General features: G+C 41.3%; 1 protein-coding gene across 3 annotated transcripts in view; it reads right to left on the bottom strand.

The window, feature by feature from the left end:
- The window catches only part of rbm47 (RNA binding motif protein 47), a 158299-nt gene that overhangs the window by 127608 nt on the left and 12440 nt on the right, over positions 1-18251 (bottom strand). For 2 of the 3 annotated variants that reach the window (XM_052043169.1, XM_052043139.1), the window contains exon 2: positions 1956-2127. The exons of the other annotated variant lie outside the window; for it this stretch is intronic. The gene's annotated coding sequence lies outside the window, so the exon portion shown is untranslated. The remainder of the gene's footprint in view (positions 1-1955; positions 2128-18251) is intronic. 3 annotated transcript variants of the gene reach the window in all.

Below are 18251 nucleotides of genomic sequence, written 5' to 3'. Positions count from 1 at the left end.
AAAAGATATATAACAAAATGCAAACCTTAGGACTGTGGAAAAATCACAACGGCCCCCATCAAAAAGTGTGAAGAAGAAAAGGAAAAAGAAAATAGGAAAATATTCAAGCTGTAAATGTACCAGATATAAAATAAAGCAGAAATTCAAGCTCCACCAATCATGAGAAAAACTCATGACAGATCATTCCAGGGGCTCAAACCAAATCTCCCACTCACTGCACTAATAAAGAGCCTGTACCTCAAATGTAACCTGCCTCCCAGTTAAATAGCCACTAGTTTGAAGAAAATGGAAGGAATAGGTGAGGTCTGAAATTAATTGTCAGCATTTATCTCCATAAGGCTCAGCAGGAAGACTAGATACTAGGGTCCAAACAGGATATCTCAAAAACTGACACAAGGACTACAATATGCGACCACTTTGCCTGCATTATTTCTGACAGGGCAGTACACAAAGTCATCTGCTGGTTTACATTGTTGCTCTCTGCAGCGAGCAATAAGCACACTATTCATTTGCTTATCACCTCAGCAAGGGACTGGATTTTGTAGATGACCAGCACCAGTTTAAGCCACCTTGCACAACTTAAAGCTAACCTGCTGCTCTTAAAAGCGAGATATATTGTGGCTACAGCTGGTGCTGACAGGCATTCTACAACTATGGTGACCTGGAAGAAATTTACCAATGGAACAACACAGAGAGAGCTGGCACCTTGGTTTTCCAATTTTTCACTGGAAGATCTTAACGCAGGCGGTGGAGAGGTAAAGAGATAGGATATCTTCCACAAGCCCGGAGGCACTGCAGACACATTTCTCAAAGGTAGTGGAAAAAGATGGTCATGCTAGGGTTCAAACACTAAGGACCTGGTTGCAGTCCCACAGGAGGCTCAGTGATCTGATTAGTGATTTCAGTCTTCAAATGCATCTTCCCACCAATTACACCCCAACCCTCAAGCACTGCTGAATGACCATACTATCAACATTCAGTGACCTACAGTTTCAGTCAGGACTTGTATCTAACATCCTTCTTCTTAGGCAGTCGTTTGTGATTGAGGATGATTTGCCTCCATTTCGGTTTTGTGGATTCTGAGATGGCTGATGAGGGCAAAGTGGGAAATGTAAGTTCATCCTCATACATTTAACAATGCTGAATGCATCACATTCAAAGTTCATAACCTGCACACACTACCAGCTATTAAACATGACAGCTACTTCACAAAAACATGCTGCATGGCATTCATGATTAAGCATTTCCCTTTCTCTTATAGGACAAGCTGGCACATAATTGCAGGCAAAAACAGTTCAGTGAGGTACAGCTGCATCATCCTACCTCTGTTAGGAGCTGGTGCTTACTATTTTTGAAGCGAGTGTGGCCAACAGTAGAGTTAAAACTACAGAAAATAACAGTATTCTTGTACCTAATATTCATTCTCACATCCTACTTCCCCCTGAGCTTGGATCCTCTTCTGATTTATGCTGCAGATGTTGTAAGACGCACCTTTTATATTCCCTCCGCTCCCCTCAACAAAACTGTACTCTTGTGCCTTTCTCCTTTTTGACAGCAAAGAAATGCAATCTGGCCGGAATATGACCTTTAAGAGAAGAGTGAAGGTGAGGACACATTGATTTCACCCCACAACCACATGGTCAGAAGAGAACTTTTGATTTGACTTGAAGTCAAACTATTTTCAAGGCTAAGGGGAAAGAATGAGAAAGTAGGACCATGGTTCTTTGAAAGGGCAAAGGTTGAAAGACCTCCCTCTCTGGAGAAAGAATGGGACAATAGGGCAAGGGATAGCTCTTTCAAAGTCCAATGGATGGAATGGAATGTGATTCTATGATAAAGAAACCTCTTTAATTCTTGCCCTTGATGGGCATGGAGGCAAAATGGGTCAGGGACTTTTGCAGAGGAAGTTATCATTGCAGGTTTTGGCCTAAAGGCAATAGCTTTGAGTTGCATACCTTGGTGAAGGTAAAGTCCAGATGAAGGGTCTTGACCTGAAATGTCAACTGTCCATTTCTCTCTACAGATGCTGCCTGATCTACTGATGTCCTCCAGAAGTTTGCATTTTGCTCCAGATTCCAGCATCTGCAGTCTCTTGTGTCTCCATGTTGGTGAAGTAGTCTTGGCTGGCTGGCAATGGCAGGGCACAAATGATGGTGGGATTACAATTAGTGTCATTATCAGAGAGGTCAATAGGTTTCTGCTTCCGGCAGCCACTGCCACTCTTAGATGTGGCATCTCAACAACCTTTTAATCTACTGGGGGGCAGGTTTCTGGGCTGCTGTGACACCCTATAAGCTCCTTTGAATATGGTTACTCTCAGCTACCTGCGCTTGCACGGCAGTAGAATGACCTTGTATGATACCTTCCACTACAGCACCCAACTGTTGGGTGACTTCTGCCTGTGCTCAATAGAACTCAATGTTCTTCAGTCAGTTACAGTGATGGATGGCTAAATCAGATGTGTTCCATCTCAGCTGGGGTAATGGATAATGGTCTAGTTGTGGCAATTACATTAGGGTTTGTAATCTGAACCAGAATTCCTGTTCCTGACTATCCTGCAGTAAACTCTGCTGGAAGTGTGTATATGTGGATGTTATATGCTTTTCTTTGATGTTTCCAGGAGTCAAATAACTTGAGGAAACTCACTATCCATGTTAATGCTTTACTAATGACCTCTTGGACAAAATAACAGAGGGAAACACAACCCAGCTAAGAATCCACACATATAGAAAGTAAAAGGAAGTGATATATTTAAGAAAAAAACAAAAGACTATCGATGAGTACAGACTTTCTTCACAGCATACAGTATGTCCTTGTATACATTTTTAACATGCCTCAACTTCCATTTAATTACAAGAACATAATAGGCATTCAGTATGCTGTAAGTGCATGTTAGGTGCAACTTGCATCAGAAATCTCTAATGTAAGACATCCAGCAGAATTGATGTTTAATAAGAAAAGGAAATTACAAAAGGGAAGTTCAATTCGAAAGCTAGAACTGATGAAGAAATCTTCTCTTTCCTGTGCACATAAATTTGCAGCATCCTGCTCTCTGTGATGGAACAATATATAAATTGAATCTGATGATGAACAGGCAAAATCACACTTATAGAATCAAAGAATAAAGAAAATTTACAATACATGAGGTTATTCAGTTCGTTGGGCCTGTGCTACTTGCTTGCAATGGCATAACCAAATGAACCAGTATTCAAAACTTGGTTGAATCTTCAAAACTAAATTTTCTAGCTTCCAGAATCAGATGCAGAGATACAGAGGATTAACCAACACACATTATTTCTGATGCAGGCAGCATGACAGTTTCGTGCTGCCTGAAGCCAATGCCTTTGTCACTGTTGGGTAGATGCACAAGTCGTCAGAGGGCCAGTAATGCAAGTGGCTCCAACTTAAAGCTAGGTTGCACTGCATCTCTTAAAGAGCTGTGTAATTTGGCTTAAGCAGATGCTGGCAATTATTATGCATTCATTCTGGCGTGGAAAAAGACATAATAATCACAAACATCAGAGTGAGAGAGCCTTAAGACTTCCAAATGCTCCACTGGAAGCTGAGCGAAAGAAGTGAAGATTAGAATAGATATAGTCCATTGAAAAGGCATCAAAATGCCCTCCACAAAATGGAATCCAAAAACACAAGCAAATGTCAGAGATCTGAAACATAACCAGAAAATGCTGGAAATACTCAGCTGGTCAAGCAGCATCTGTGGAAAAAGAAAATTTGAAGCTAACAGAAAGATCATTAACCTTTTACTCTCTCTACTGGTGTTGCCTGACCCATTGAGTATTTTTACATCCAGAAAAATTCCTGGATGGCAATGAAATCAGATCGCCATAGCGGTCATGCCACAGGTCAAACCGAAGGTTCGGGAGCAGTGCCACAGAAAGTTCAATCACCTTACATACATAGTCAAGGACAATGAATGTATCTTTAAATGCATATCATGCTAGTTGCATTGCCAGTCTAAGCAACTGCATATTGTACCATATCTCCATCTCTCACTTGCCACAATTTTGATCCACTAGGTCTCAAAGCTGACATTCATACCACATCTCCCCTCTCTTGCAGAACATAATGGGCACACTTGTGGACCAAACCATGGTGCAGCATCTGATGGCAGATGCCTCAGTTGCCTTTGTAACACAAGCAGAAGGCATCCAATGTCTGGGTGTTGTAGTGAAAGATGTCACGTAAGTGCAAACTGCTGCCGACAAATTGAGGATACCTGTTTTCAAAGGGATTTGCAGAATGTCATCTTTAGAGTATCTGATGACAGATGTCTCAGTCACTCAGTAACCTTTATCCAACAGCGTTGAGATATTACCCCATGAGTGTGGCTGTGGCTTCTAGAAACCTGTTGATCTCTCTCAGAATGACAGAATTTTGTCATCACACTACAGCTATTTGCTCTTTCCTGTCAGCCAACCAGCCAAGATAGTTGCAGCCTCAACCAAGATGTGTCATTCAAAGCCACTGGCCTTAACTTGCACAAGGTTATCCTCTAGGCTTATCTGCAGAATACACCTTCATTAGTCATGCTGCTGCCATTTAGAAGCATGATAAGCAGAAACATGTGGAAGATGACACTCAGGTGCTAAACAAGTGTGATTGAATAGTATTTCTATGCAATTTGCCATTTATAAATTTAGTTTGCAACATTTATTTCATGTTGTATGTTTTGGCAATAGTGTGATGATGGATGAGGTAAGAAAGAGCTGTGGTACCGTTGCTGCATGGGAAATTAAGTTTACTGCTACTGACAAATAGATTGTTCATCAGCAACCTATCAAAGAGATGTATTCTCCTTCCTTCCTCCTCCTCCTCCTTCTCCTCCTGACTGCTCATCATGCAGTGATGACAAGGGGTGTGCCCTAACAATGGTGAGATTCACCAGCACATAGCAACATTATGTGGGACTATGTGGGTTTTCTCAAATGTATGTTGCCCACATGTACATAGATTTCACATCAGAGTTATGAGCCCTGCTACCAGCAGATAGCTATTGTTATCTAGTAGGCACCCTCTGGTAGCTCAAATGCAAATAGCACAACAGGGTATGATAAAATCACTACGTCCAAGACATTGAATATTGACCTGCATAATTCTCCACCTGTGGCCACACGTGACGGACTGGAATCTTTAATTTTGGTACATCTCAGTCATGTGGCAAACAATGACAAGCCTGCAGTCATCACAAGGCTACATACAGTAAAACTCTGATAATCCACTATTCAACTATTCAGAAATCCCAATGGTTTGTCATCTGACTCACTGGGGGCTCAGTTCATTCACCTGGTTCCTGCCTTCTCATTGGGGCCCTAGTTCCCACACTCTCTTTATACTTCGATCTGTTCACTGTGCTGCCTGGAAGCTTACCCGGTTCTGTTTCCCACGTTACCTTGAAACTTACTGGGGCCTCATTTGCCCCACTCCCTTTAAACTTACCTAGTTCACTGAAAAAATTATTATTCCACTGCATAACATCTGAAAAAAAATGTGAATAATATCTGATAGTCTGGAAAATCTACTCAAGCACCACCAACATCATGAGCCTGCCAGATTAACGGAGTTTTACTGTACTTACATTTCCTGCTGCAGTCTGGCAAGCAAGAATCTTCCTCTTTGAAGAAAAGGGTGTTTGAGGAACTGATATGCAGCACAAAGCTCATGGTCTACTAAAGAACATAAGCTTCCCTCCTGTGTGCTTCTGAGGCAACAGGCAATGGTTAGCATTTAAACAAATAGTTCAGGACTTACAATAACCATGTATTCTTTCAAGGCACAAAAACACAACAAAAAAGTGGTCCAAACATAGATGACAGGAGAAATTAAAGACATTATTAAATCTAAGGAAAAGGCTTATACAGATGTAGGAAAAAGCACTATGCCTGCAGATTGGGAGAATTTTATAATTCAGCCAAAGGATGTCCGAGGAGTTGATAAAGAATGGAAAACAGAGTATGAGAATAAACAAGAGAGAAACTTAAAAACAAACTGTCGGAGAAGTGAGACTAAATGTGGGTCTGTAACAGATATGATAGGATAATTTTTATGGGAAATAAGGAAATGGAAGAGGAATTAAAATGTGCCCTGTGCCTGTCTTTACAAAAGACACAAAAAATAAATCCCAGAAATACTGGAGAGCCAAGGGTCCAATGTAAATCAGGAAGTGAAATAAATTGGTATTATTAAAAACAGACTACCAGAGAAAATTACTAAGCCTGAATCCCAAAGACCTAATTAGTCACATCTCAGAGTTTTGAAAGATAATAGATACTCTAGTTATCATCTTCCAAATGTTACAGATCCTGAAATACCAGATTGGAAGGTAGCAAATGTGACCCAACTATTTAAGAAAAGGAGTGAGAAAAGAGGGAACTACTGATCTGTTAGCCTAATTTACATAGTTGGGAAAATGCTGGAACCTATAGTAAAGGATGTTACTTCGAGGTACTTAGAAAATAATAATGATTAGGCAGAGTCCACTATCGATTCATGAAAGGGGAAATCATGTTCGACTAGTCTATTGAAGTTCTTTGAGGATGTATCTAGTTGAGTGAATGAGGAGAAACTAGAAATATTAGGCATTTGGATTTATATCAACAATTTGGCTAAGGGAACCAAATATAACATTTTCAAGTTTGCCTCATGACATGAACATGAGAATCTAAATAATGATAAGGTTGCAAAGAGGCTTCAAGGGGATATTGACAGTCTAAGTGAATAGGCAACAAAATAACAAATGTAGTACAATGTGGGAAATATAAGGTTATCCACCAATTGAAAAAATGGAAATGCTGTGTAGTTTTTAAATGGAGAGAGATTGGTAAATGTTGGTACTCAAAGGGACTTGGGTGTCCTTATAAGACATTGAAAGCTAACATAAAGATGCAGACGGTAAGTAGGAAGTATGGTGGTTTTTATTGAAGATTACAAGAATAAACCTGTCTTACTGGAATATATAGGCCTTGGAGCATATCTAGAGAATTCTGTCAGTTTTGGTCTCCTTACATTTAAAAGGATGTACTTGCTATAGAGGGAAACCGGTGAAGATTCACCAGACTGGTTCTGGCAGGGCAGTTCTGGCCTACTTATGGGAGATTGAATTGAGCCAGTTTCTTTTCTCTAGAGATTAGAAGGAATTGAGGTGACCTCACTGAGACATACAAAAATCTAAGAGGGCTTGGCAAGATAGATAAAGGTACGATGCTTTTCTGGGCTAAGTTCTAAGTGTCAAAGAGGCAGGTCATTTGGAACTGAAACAAGGAGAAATTTCTTCACTCAGAAAGTGGTGAATCTTCGGAATTTTCTACCAATAGAGAGTCATGGAGGCACGGTCATAGATTGCAGTCAAACCAGAGATCGATAGGTTTCTGAATATAATTCAGTTATCCCAGCATCTCTAAACCCCAAGGATACAGGAAAAAATGACAGGAAAATGGTCTTGAGGAAGATGATCAGCCACGATTTTGTTGAGCTTGGGGGTAGAGGGGTGGGGGCCATACAGCTTTTCTTTATTTTTTTATGACATGGTCTACCTACAGCAGGCACTTCAAAGCACAGGACAGCTACCGCTAATGTTGCCTTCTCCAAATCAACTCGCATAATAAACAAGCCAACGTCAATATCCTCTTCCAGACCGTCATTCCCAGTTGCTCTAACGTGAGGGCCATATAATTCTCAGGCCTGAAACTAGACTCTCAATTCCATGAAGAGATTTCCAGAAATACAGAGAAACAAGGATATTCTTCAAGCTTATTAGAAAAAAGTGTAGCATCTCTGCCAACTGTGATCACTTGAAATGATGACAAAGCATGTAGGATAGCACTGAGAACCACAAGTCCCTACATCAGAGCATAAAGAAGCTCAGCAAAAAAACAGCAGAATAAGTGCAGAACCTCCCAAACTACTCACTCAGCTGCTTTGTTGGTGGGTCCCACATTGACCTTGTCAGGTACCTCAGAGCTTGAAAAACTTTACTGGAAGCAAGTCATCCTCAAGCCCAAGGGACTGTCTAGAATTAGAATGTTAATCTGGCTGAAATTGCTCCAGTATATAAAACAATGATTAAGTATTTGTATTCCAAAGTTGTACTTGTTAGTACAATGAGTGGAAATGAGCTATCCTTGATTATCGCCTGCAGACATGAGTGTACATTGCAACAAGCAGAAGCATATAGAGAGGAAAAGGTCTTTTAAACACTTTTCAGTAGATTGTGCAATATCCAAATGTACTGAAGACACAAGGGACAGCAAATGCTGGAATCTGGAGCAACACACAAAGCACTGGAGGAACTCAGTGGATCAGGCAGCATCTATGGAGAAATATATAGATGCTGCCTGACCCACTGAGTTCCTCCAGCATTTTGTGTGTTGCCTCAAATGTAGTAATAATGGTTTGCTTTACAATGAAACCACACATACCCTGAATACATAAACTCAACGTGGAGATGAAATGGTCCAATCTTTCATATGAATATAACAGAGGACTCCCAATGCTGATTTAATTCCAGGTCACAGATCTCAGCCTCTCATTGCACATACCATTAGCTTAGTTCCTCAACATGTGATATTTAGAAATTTATGGAGTGAGAATGGGGGCGGGGGTTGGGGAAGTGAGAGTAGGCACATAGCAAAAAAAAACACTATGCATAAGAACTACTTCCTTCATTAAAGCTGTTTCCTTCTCAAAGGGTTTGCTTTAGCATTTATCTCATGAGTAAAGTGCAATCACTTTTCATTGCTCCTCCTTGTTTTGATTCAGCCTAGTTTGCAGACAAGCAATTTAAGGCTAAAGGAGTGAAAAAGCATCTGTTTTAGCTCCACACACAACGAAGTGCCACTAAGGAAGAGTGCCACATCTAATGTCGACAAAATAAGACAAGAAAATTATCAGATGGAAAGTGACCAAAGCTCATTAGAAGTTCACCTCCTAACATCCTGGTAGTCTCATAATAACAACGACAATAATATTTATCATAACAATGAATCTATTTTATAACAACAGAGAATACTGCAAATACTCAGCAGGTCAGGTTGCATCTGTGGGAACAGAAGCAGAATTAATGTTCCCACCTTGAAGACCCCTCTTCAGAACTGGGAAGGAGAGAAAAGACGCTTGTTAGGCTGCAGGGAGGGTGGCAGAGGGAGTATGTCTCCATGGGGATAAGCTGTAAACGAGGTTATCTGGTCAATGAGTGAATGGGAGCAATTGGAGAGTGAGGACATAGACAAAGGATTGGGGGAGTTGCAAAATGCAGAGTAGGAAGACCTGCCCAGCAAGTCAAGCAGGGCATGACCTCTCTTCCACAGAAAAAATTTTAAAAACAGACAAGCTGAGCCAATATAAAGATAGGTCACCAATACAGACAGAGAAATTAAGTTACCTGAAGCTGTAAAATTCAATATTGAGACCAGAAGACCACAGGGTGCCCAGATGGAAGATGAGGTGCTGTTCCTCAAGTCTGCATTGGGCCTCAATGTACCACTACAGGAGACTACAGACCAATAGGTCAGAAGGCGAGTGGGATGGAGAATTAAGGTAGCAGGCAAACAGAAGCTCAGGGTTGCTTCTACAGACTGAACACAGGTGTTTCGCAAAGCAATTACCCCAATCTGTATTTGGTTTCTCCAGTGTAGAGAAGACCATGTTGTGAACACCAAATGCAGTACACTAGATTGGAAGAAATGCAAGTGAATCGCTGCTTCACCTGGAAAGACTGTATGGGACCCAGGATGGTGGAAAGGCGGGAGGGAAAGGACAAGTGTTGCATCGCCTTTGGTTGCAAAGGGAAGTGCTGTAAGGGGGGTAGTTGGTGAGAATGGGTGGACGGGGGAGTCACCTGTGAAATGCTGAAAGGTGAGGAGAGAGAAGATGTGTCTGATGTGGAATGAGAGAGAAGATGTGTCTGATGGTGGAATCTCTTTGAAGGTTGCGGAAATTGCCGAGAATGAGTCCTTATCAGTTTATCTTTATCAATTAGTCTATATCAGATCCAGTAATGACACAAGAAAAAAAATTCAAAGGATCTTTGAGAAGCATGAAAGTAACTTCAAACCATTACAATAGTCAGGGCAGGGTGGAGGTGAAGTAGGGAAATTTAAAATTAAACAATATGAAACCTAATTCCAACCTGCTTCCAACATGATAGAGTGAGCTGGAGTATGCAGAAAACGCTTGAAGCTCCAAATCTTCTTTGATATGCTCATTAAAGCATATGGGAAATTGGCCCTTATTCTTAATATCCGCTAAACCGAGGTCCTCTATCAACCTGGCCCCAGTGTACAACATTGAACTTTGACAATAAAGATTCTGGAAAATGTGACATCGATGGTGAAATCCACCATCACTTGCAGTGCACTAGCACAGCCTTTGCTTGTCTGATGAAAAGAGTGTTAAAATCAAGACCTTAAGCTGGCATAAAGTTCATGGTCTACTGATACAATGACTCCTGCTCTTCTGTATGCTTCTGAGACATGGACTACCCACAGTAGTCACCTTAAATACTGGAAAGTTATCACCAATGCCAAAATACTCCAAAATCCACTAGCAGTATAAGTGAATCACTGTTCATCTCCCAGGCTGTCATTTCCAGTAATCGGGCCCTAATCACTCTCAGTCAGCTCCAATGGGCAAGTTGTGTCACTCACACACCCAAAGCCAGGTGGACATTCTCAAGGACATTCAGAAACTCTCCTTGAGAAATTGTAATGACCCATTGATTGCTCCTAAAGAAGAAGGAACATTTGGCTTGGCACGTAGATCCTTGAGTTAATCCTTTGGGAGCAAGTAGAAGCCCAGCTTCACTTCCCAAACTACCCAAGCACCAATTTCTAGTTTGACTCCCAGATTCCCCCTTGTAGTCTTCAAAATCCTCCCTCCCCAACCATGATATTGCTGTGAGAAATCCACATGGCTGTCACGTGACAGTAACGACACTGACCCTTGCTGGTCGGAGGACACCATTGCTCCTCTGATCGGAAGTGATACTACTGTCAATCAAGGTGCGGCTCCACCCATCCCTCAGGTGTGAGAGTACCTTTTGTCTCTGAACTTGCTTGACCATTGGCTCGATTAAATCACAACAGTGAGGCTCCACCCAGCCTCCTAGCGCCATAATAGGGGCTGCAGTCCCCTAGCACTTCCTCTTTGATGACCCCAGGAGTAGTGAGACAACGCTGCAGAGATCACTGGTAAGAGTGCATCACCATGTGGTTTGGGAGCGTTTCATTCAGATTCCAGGCCAGTCTTAGAGCCAATGTTAGTGTGGGTCAAGCATTGAATTATTATATCCTGAAGTTGTACATTGTTATTGTGCTTGTGTGTATCAGTGTGTGTGTGTGTGTGTGTGTGTGTGTGTGTGTGTGTGTGTGTGTGTGTGTGTGTGAGTGTATCTTATCCTAGTTGCGATGCCCCCCCCGCATGTTTGCGGCCTCCTGCGTGTAAGTGAGTGTGCGTCTGTTCCCATCCATTCTGTCCCCGTGTTTGCCTTTGTGATTAAACTGGTTTTGATATGCAAAGCTCGTATCCAGAGTCCTTGATCCTTAAGACCGAAAAGAACCACCACACAACAGATATCTAGTCTTTCTCACATATAACCTCTAGACCTTTTCCAACCCCAAACTCTAGCCTGCCTCACCAAGCCCCAATCTCAGTCACGCCCTAGTCCCCAAGTCTAACAGTATTTCTCCAGACTCAGTCTCTGTCCTTCTCCTTAACCCTTTCAATCATGGGACACTAAACCACCCCCTTGCCCAGCCCTTACAATAATGGGCCTCAGCATTCCCAATTAGATGGTGGTTCCCTACTGACCTCCTGATTGTGAGCTTCCCACTGTGATCCTCCCACTCATAGAACATAACAGCACAGTACAGACCCTTTGCCTGACAATGTTGTGCCGACATTTTATCCTGCTCTAAGATCTATCTAGCACTTCCCTCCCACATAGCCCTCCATTTCTCTGTCATTCATGTGGCTATCTAAGAGTCTCTTAAATGTCCCTAATGTAACGGCCTCCACAACCTTTGCAGGCAGTGCATTCCATGCACCCACCATTCTCTGTGTAAAAAACGTACCCTTGACATCCCCCTTATACCTTCCTCCAATCACCTTAAAATTATGCCTCCTTGTGTTAGCCATTGTTGTCCTGGGAAAAAGTATCTGACAGTCCACTCGATCTATGCCTATCATCCTCTTGTACACCTCTATCAAGTCACCTCTCATCCTCCTTCTCTTCAAAGAGAAAAGCCCTAGCTTGCTCAACCTGTCCTCATAAGACATGCTCTCCAATCCAGGCAGCATCCTGGTAAATCTCCTTTGCACCCTCTCTAAAGCTTCCACATCCTTCCTATAATGAGGCAACCAGAACTAAACACAATACTCCAAGTGTGGTCTAACCAGAGTTCTATAGAGCTGCAACATTATCTCACGGCTCTTGAACTCAGTACCTCAACTAATGAAGGCCAACACACCATACACCTTCTTAGCAACCCTATCAACCTGCACAGCAACCTTGAGGGATCTATGGATGTGGACCCTAAGATCCCTCTGTTCCTCCACATTGCTCAAGAGTCCTGCCATTAACCTTGTATTCTGCCTTCAAATTCGATCTCCTGAAGTGTATCACTTCACACTTTTCCGGGTTGAACTCCATCTGCCACTTCTCAGCCCAGCTCTATTTTCTATCAATACCCTGTTGTAATCTACAGCAACCTTCTGCACTATCCACAAAACCACCAACCTTTGTATCATCAGCAAACTTACTAACCCACCCTTCCACATCCTCATCCAAGTCATTTATAAAAAATCCAGAACAGATCCCTGCGGAACACCACTGGTCACTGACCTCCAGGCAGAATACATTCCATCTACCACCACTCTCTGTCTTCTATGAGCGAGCCAATTCGTAATCCACATAGCCAAGTTTCCCTGGATCCCATATCTCCTGATCTCCTCATCTAATTGGCTTTGACCCTGCCCACCTGGCCTACTGCTATGTAGGAGGTGGCCTTATAGAACACTATTGAGGTTCTGCCATTAAAATAATCAAGGCTTCTACACATATGGGCTTGTTGGGTTGTTCAACCAATTTCAATCTCACCTGCATTTTCTCTAAGATATCTTTATTAGTCACATGTACATCGAAGCACACAGTGAAATGAGTGAAGTGTTCTGGGGGCAGCCTGCAAGTGTTGCCACGCTTTTGGTGCCAACATAACATGCCCTCAACTTCCTAACCCGTACGTCTTTGGAATGTGGGAGGAAACCGGGGCACCCGGAGGAAACCCATGCAGACACAGGGAGAACGTACAAACGCCTTATAGACAGTGGCTGGAATTTTTTTGTTACTACCGGGCCCATTGTTTCCAAAGACTGTATTCAACAACTGTTTACAGTGAAATGCAGTAACCAGCCAGAGAAGAATTCACTGGGCATTCCACGTCAATCAATTTTGGTGATCTCACTGCTGATTGCAAATGCAATCGGCTTTACGTGCATAATTTTCATGTAACTATTCTTCACTGACTGCATTTTTCTGGAGAAATTATCCTACTTTTATGGGAAACTGCCATGGTTTTTATGTTCCCTCCTCTTAAAGTTAAATATTTTCTGAGTAAATTGACTATAAACTATAGACTGTTTACCACGAGCCCTACCTCCAATTCATTAGTTAATACAGTGTTCTCAATAAATACATCTATTTTTCCATAAACATCCTTTCAAGAACAGGCCATATCCATTGGTTCTAATGTTCTCATCATGGCGAAACAGCTTGCCATGATCTAGTAGATTTAGAGTCATATAAACAGCACATATTGCAGCTCAACCATGTCTTTTCTTGTGAAAAACACGTCCAAGTTAAAAAATGGTCTAAATTACAAGTGGCTGTGGCTAATAGTTCTAAAGGTGACTGCTAACATTCAGTCTCTCCCAGATAAGTAGGTCCTTGACTATCGGAAACATTTATAAACTATTATGAAGCCTTGACAGCTTTGACAAGCTCTTCCGCCCCATCCGCACACTCAACCTTGCACACTGTCAAAGACTGCCAACATGTTCACTTGGGCCTACACTCATGGGAAGCATAAGATTCTGAGGAGGATCACAGGTTGAACACAGAGTATTTTTCCTCAAGTGGGAGTGTCTAGAACTGGGGGACACAGATTCAAAATAAAGGGTTTCTCATTTAAGACAGACATGAGGAAGAATTTCTTCACTAAGATGATCATGATATATGTGGAGGCAGAGCATGGAATATAGTCACAGTAGAATTGACAGATATTAAAATACAAAGGAGTCCTGTAGTATGGGGTTAGAATGAGAAAATGTTGAATACAAGAAAACAGAATCATAGAGTCATAGTGTTATATAGCATGGAAACAGGCCCTTGGGTCCAACTCATCCATGCCACCCAAGGTGCCTACTTGAGCTAGTCCCATTTGCCTGCATTTGGCCCATAACCCTCTAAATCTTTCTTATCCATGTACTGTATCTGTCTAAATGTTTTTTAAATGTAATTGTATGCGCCTCCACAGCTTCCTCTGGCAGCTCATTCCTACCAATCTCTGTGTAAAAAAAGATGTCCCTTGGGTTCCTTTTAAATCTTTCTCCTCTTCCCTTAAACCTATGCCAGGCACAGTATAGTCAGGCACGGTAGTGTAGCGGTTAGTGTAACGCATTACAGTGCCAGCGACCAGGGTTCAATTCCGGCCACTGTCTGTAAGGAGTTTGTACGTTCTCCCCGTGTCTACATGGGTTTCCTCCGGGTCCTCCGGTTTCCTCCCACATTCCAAAGACGTACGAGTTAGGAAGTTGTGGGCATGCTATGTTGGTGCCAGAAGCGTGGCGACACTTGTGGGCTGCACCCAGAACACTCTATGCAAAAGATGCATTTCATTGTGTCTTTCGATGTACATGCGACTAATAAAGATGTCTTATCTTATATTACCTATGCCCTCTAGTTTTAGACTCCCCTACCCTGGGAAAAAGACTGTGACCTTATCCATGCCCCTCATGATTTTATATACCTCTATATTGTCACCGCTCAGCCTCCTCTGTTCCAGGGAAAAAAGTCCCAGCCTATCTAGGATAAATCTCATCTTCTGAGAGTGGATATAATCAAGGGGATATTTAATAATTTTCAAATTCATGAAGCATTTTGATTAAATGGATAATGAAGAAATGTTTCAACTGGCAAGATGGACAATAATGTGATTTAGGGTAACTGGCAAAGAGCTGAGCATAAGATAAGCAGAATTTTTTCAAGTAGCTAGATGTTCTAACTTAGAATGCATTGTTTGAAAGTGGTGGAACAGACTTAATAGTAATTTTCAATAGTTAGCAAGTATATCTGAAAAGGAAAGATCTAAATAGTTATGGTGAAAGTGCAAGGTAGTAAGACTCATTGGACAGCTCTTGCAAAGTGCCGACAGAGGCATGATGAACAGAATGACCTCCTTCTCTATCATATCATTCCATGAATAACAGTACAAATCTGCCAAAGTCTTGCTTTGAAATGAACTTTATGTAAGCCAATTGGCAAGTTGTGAGAAATGGAGAGAGGGAAAAGAGTGGGAAAAAAAGACCTTTGGTTTCTTATTGCTTTGGAGAAATAATGTGCAATCGATGACCTTCAGCCTAAATAATTGGCACCCACACCTGAAGTATCTTTTCAAATTCCTTTTTCATTTCTTCTTTTCACTTAACTTCTTGTTTTTCCCCGTGGGACACTCCCTACAGAAACATCTTGCCAGATTACTGTAAATGTCATTCTGCTATTGGCCACTAATTGGTATTCAAAGAAACTCCACAATGACTCATGAATTATTACTCTTCCTGCTTCTGGGTCATATCAAGGTCTCTGTTCAAAACAACAGACCTCTCCATGTCAATTTAGTGATATTTACTACAATAACGAAATTTGCATTTTTTTGCAGATCCTGGTCCAGAAATTACTCAAACCAGAAATGTACGAAATATACCCTGTCCATTGACTGCTGATTTTGGTGATAAATTGCCTTTGTTTTGGATATTTTGCATTCTTATTGGGGAATGAAGGGACCAAACTATCTTGATTAAATCAACAGTTCAGAGATATACTGTGTCTGCTTTTGGATACTGGGTCTGGTTTGTTTCATCACTATTACCCATTTTCCTTCTTGACACTTGGTAAAGAAAAGAAGTAATTTGAAGTGAAGTTGGGCAAACTTCACCAACACAAACAATGGAGACTTTACTGGGAAATAATGTCAATAATGTTATAAACATATCATCTCATGCTGCAGCCTGTTGCAAAGACAAATCAAAAATCACAAGTAGAATGTTCAAAATTTTCCAACATGTCATTGTAAGCAGGGCAAGGAAGGATCTTAACATACAAACATCCACCATATTACAGCAGAAATTAGTTTAATAATTTGAAAGTGCTGATGGAAAAGGTTAGTGATAGGTATGTGTTTGTCACACATTGATAACTCTAGCCGAGCAACAGCGACCAGAAGAAACCAACTCAAGGTAACTGTACTTAACGTGGAAAAAAAAGCAAACTCTAAACTTGTACATCACTGTAGAGGATATACAGTAACAAGCAATTCTATCTGAGGGAGGCATCCAAACCGTACTATGCTAGGGATGTGTTACAACAAGATAATTAGGGACTGAGAAGCAGCCCATTACATAAGAAACGTCATTAGAAACAGCATTCAGTGAACTATGGAAGTTACTGATCTTCAACAACCCAACATATATTCAACAATGTATTAAAAGTGCTGAGAGACAAGAGATAAATTTAGTTTCTAAATCATTTTAAAGCAGCCCATTATGAGGTTCTGCCAGGTTAATTTTGCAACACTTATCCCCTACTTTTCATCAGTTTAAAAGGTGTTGAGTGAAAAATCCAATACTACGGATGCACATGGTTGTGCAAAATCAATAGCATGTGAACAAAAACATAAATTTTCTATAAGATTAGGTGACACTGTTTTACTTAAGCCAAAAATTGTTAGCTAGGTTATAGAGCACTGAGGAAGATCTCATGGTACTATTCAAGGAAGAGTTGGGAATTTCTCACGGTATCCTGACCACCATTTATCACTTTCTCAGCAACACTACAATAGACTAAATTGTCACTTATCTCATGACAATTTGCAGGGGAGGGGGTAATATCATTGTGTGTAATCTAACTGATGTATCTGTGTAACAACCCAACAACTAAAATTAAAAAGAATTGAGGATGTGGAAAGTGCTAAATAAAAGGAGGTTCCTTTTTAATACAGGGAATATAAGTCAAATTAACCCTTTACTGTTTAACACTGGCTGCCTTTGAGTGTAGGTAAGTGGAGAAAAAAAAGTTTAAATCAAGCTGAACCTAAATGTATTTCCAGAAAAAGAATGCACTAATTCACAGAGTGAATGATATGCAGAGTCTCTCAGTGAATGATAAAAAGTGACAAGTAAAAAATTGATCTCTGCAATCTTTTTGTTATAAAAATTACAATGACAGGGCACTAAACGTATGGTACAAGTAGAAATTCTTAGGATCCTGTAGCAACCTTTTGCTTCTGTGGTCTGAGGTTCTCAACTGCTTCATAAAGGCATCTACTGTACAGGTGCCCAAGAAAAGCGTGGTGACCTGCCTCAATGACTACCATCCAGTAGCACTTATGTCAGCTGTAATGAAGTGCTTTGAGAGGTTGGTTATGGCTCAAATCAACACCTGCCTCAGGGATGATCTGGATCCACTTCAATTTGCCTACCACCAGAACAGATCAACAGCAGGTGCGATCTCTCTTGCTATTCACTCTGCTCTAGAACATCTGGACAACAGGAACACATACATCAGACTGCTGTTCATTGACTACAACTCGGTGTACAACACAATCATCCCCTCCAAACTCATCAACAAACTTCAAGACCTGGGCCTCTGTATCTCCCTCTGCAACTGGAACCTTGACTTCCTCATTGGCAGACCTCAATCAATGAGCACTGATAACAACATCTCCTCTTCATTGATCATCCACACAGATGCACCTCAAGGCTGCATGCTTAGCCCCCTGCTCTACTCCCTATACACATGATTGTTTGGCTAAGCACAGCTCCAATGCCATATACAAATTCGCTGACGACACCATTGTTGTTAGACGAATCACAGGAAGTGATGAATCAGCATACAGGGGTGAGTTAGGACACCTGGTTAAGTGGTGCTACAAAATCAACCTTTCGCTCAACGTCAGTAAAAATAA

This window comes from Pristis pectinata, chromosome 2, assembly GCF_009764475.1.
Source record: "Pristis pectinata isolate sPriPec2 chromosome 2, sPriPec2.1.pri, whole genome shotgun sequence".
NCBI classification, from domain to species: domain Eukaryota; kingdom Metazoa; phylum Chordata; class Chondrichthyes; order Rhinopristiformes; family Pristidae; genus Pristis; species Pristis pectinata.
This window is presented reverse-complemented; position numbering and strand designations above follow the sequence as displayed.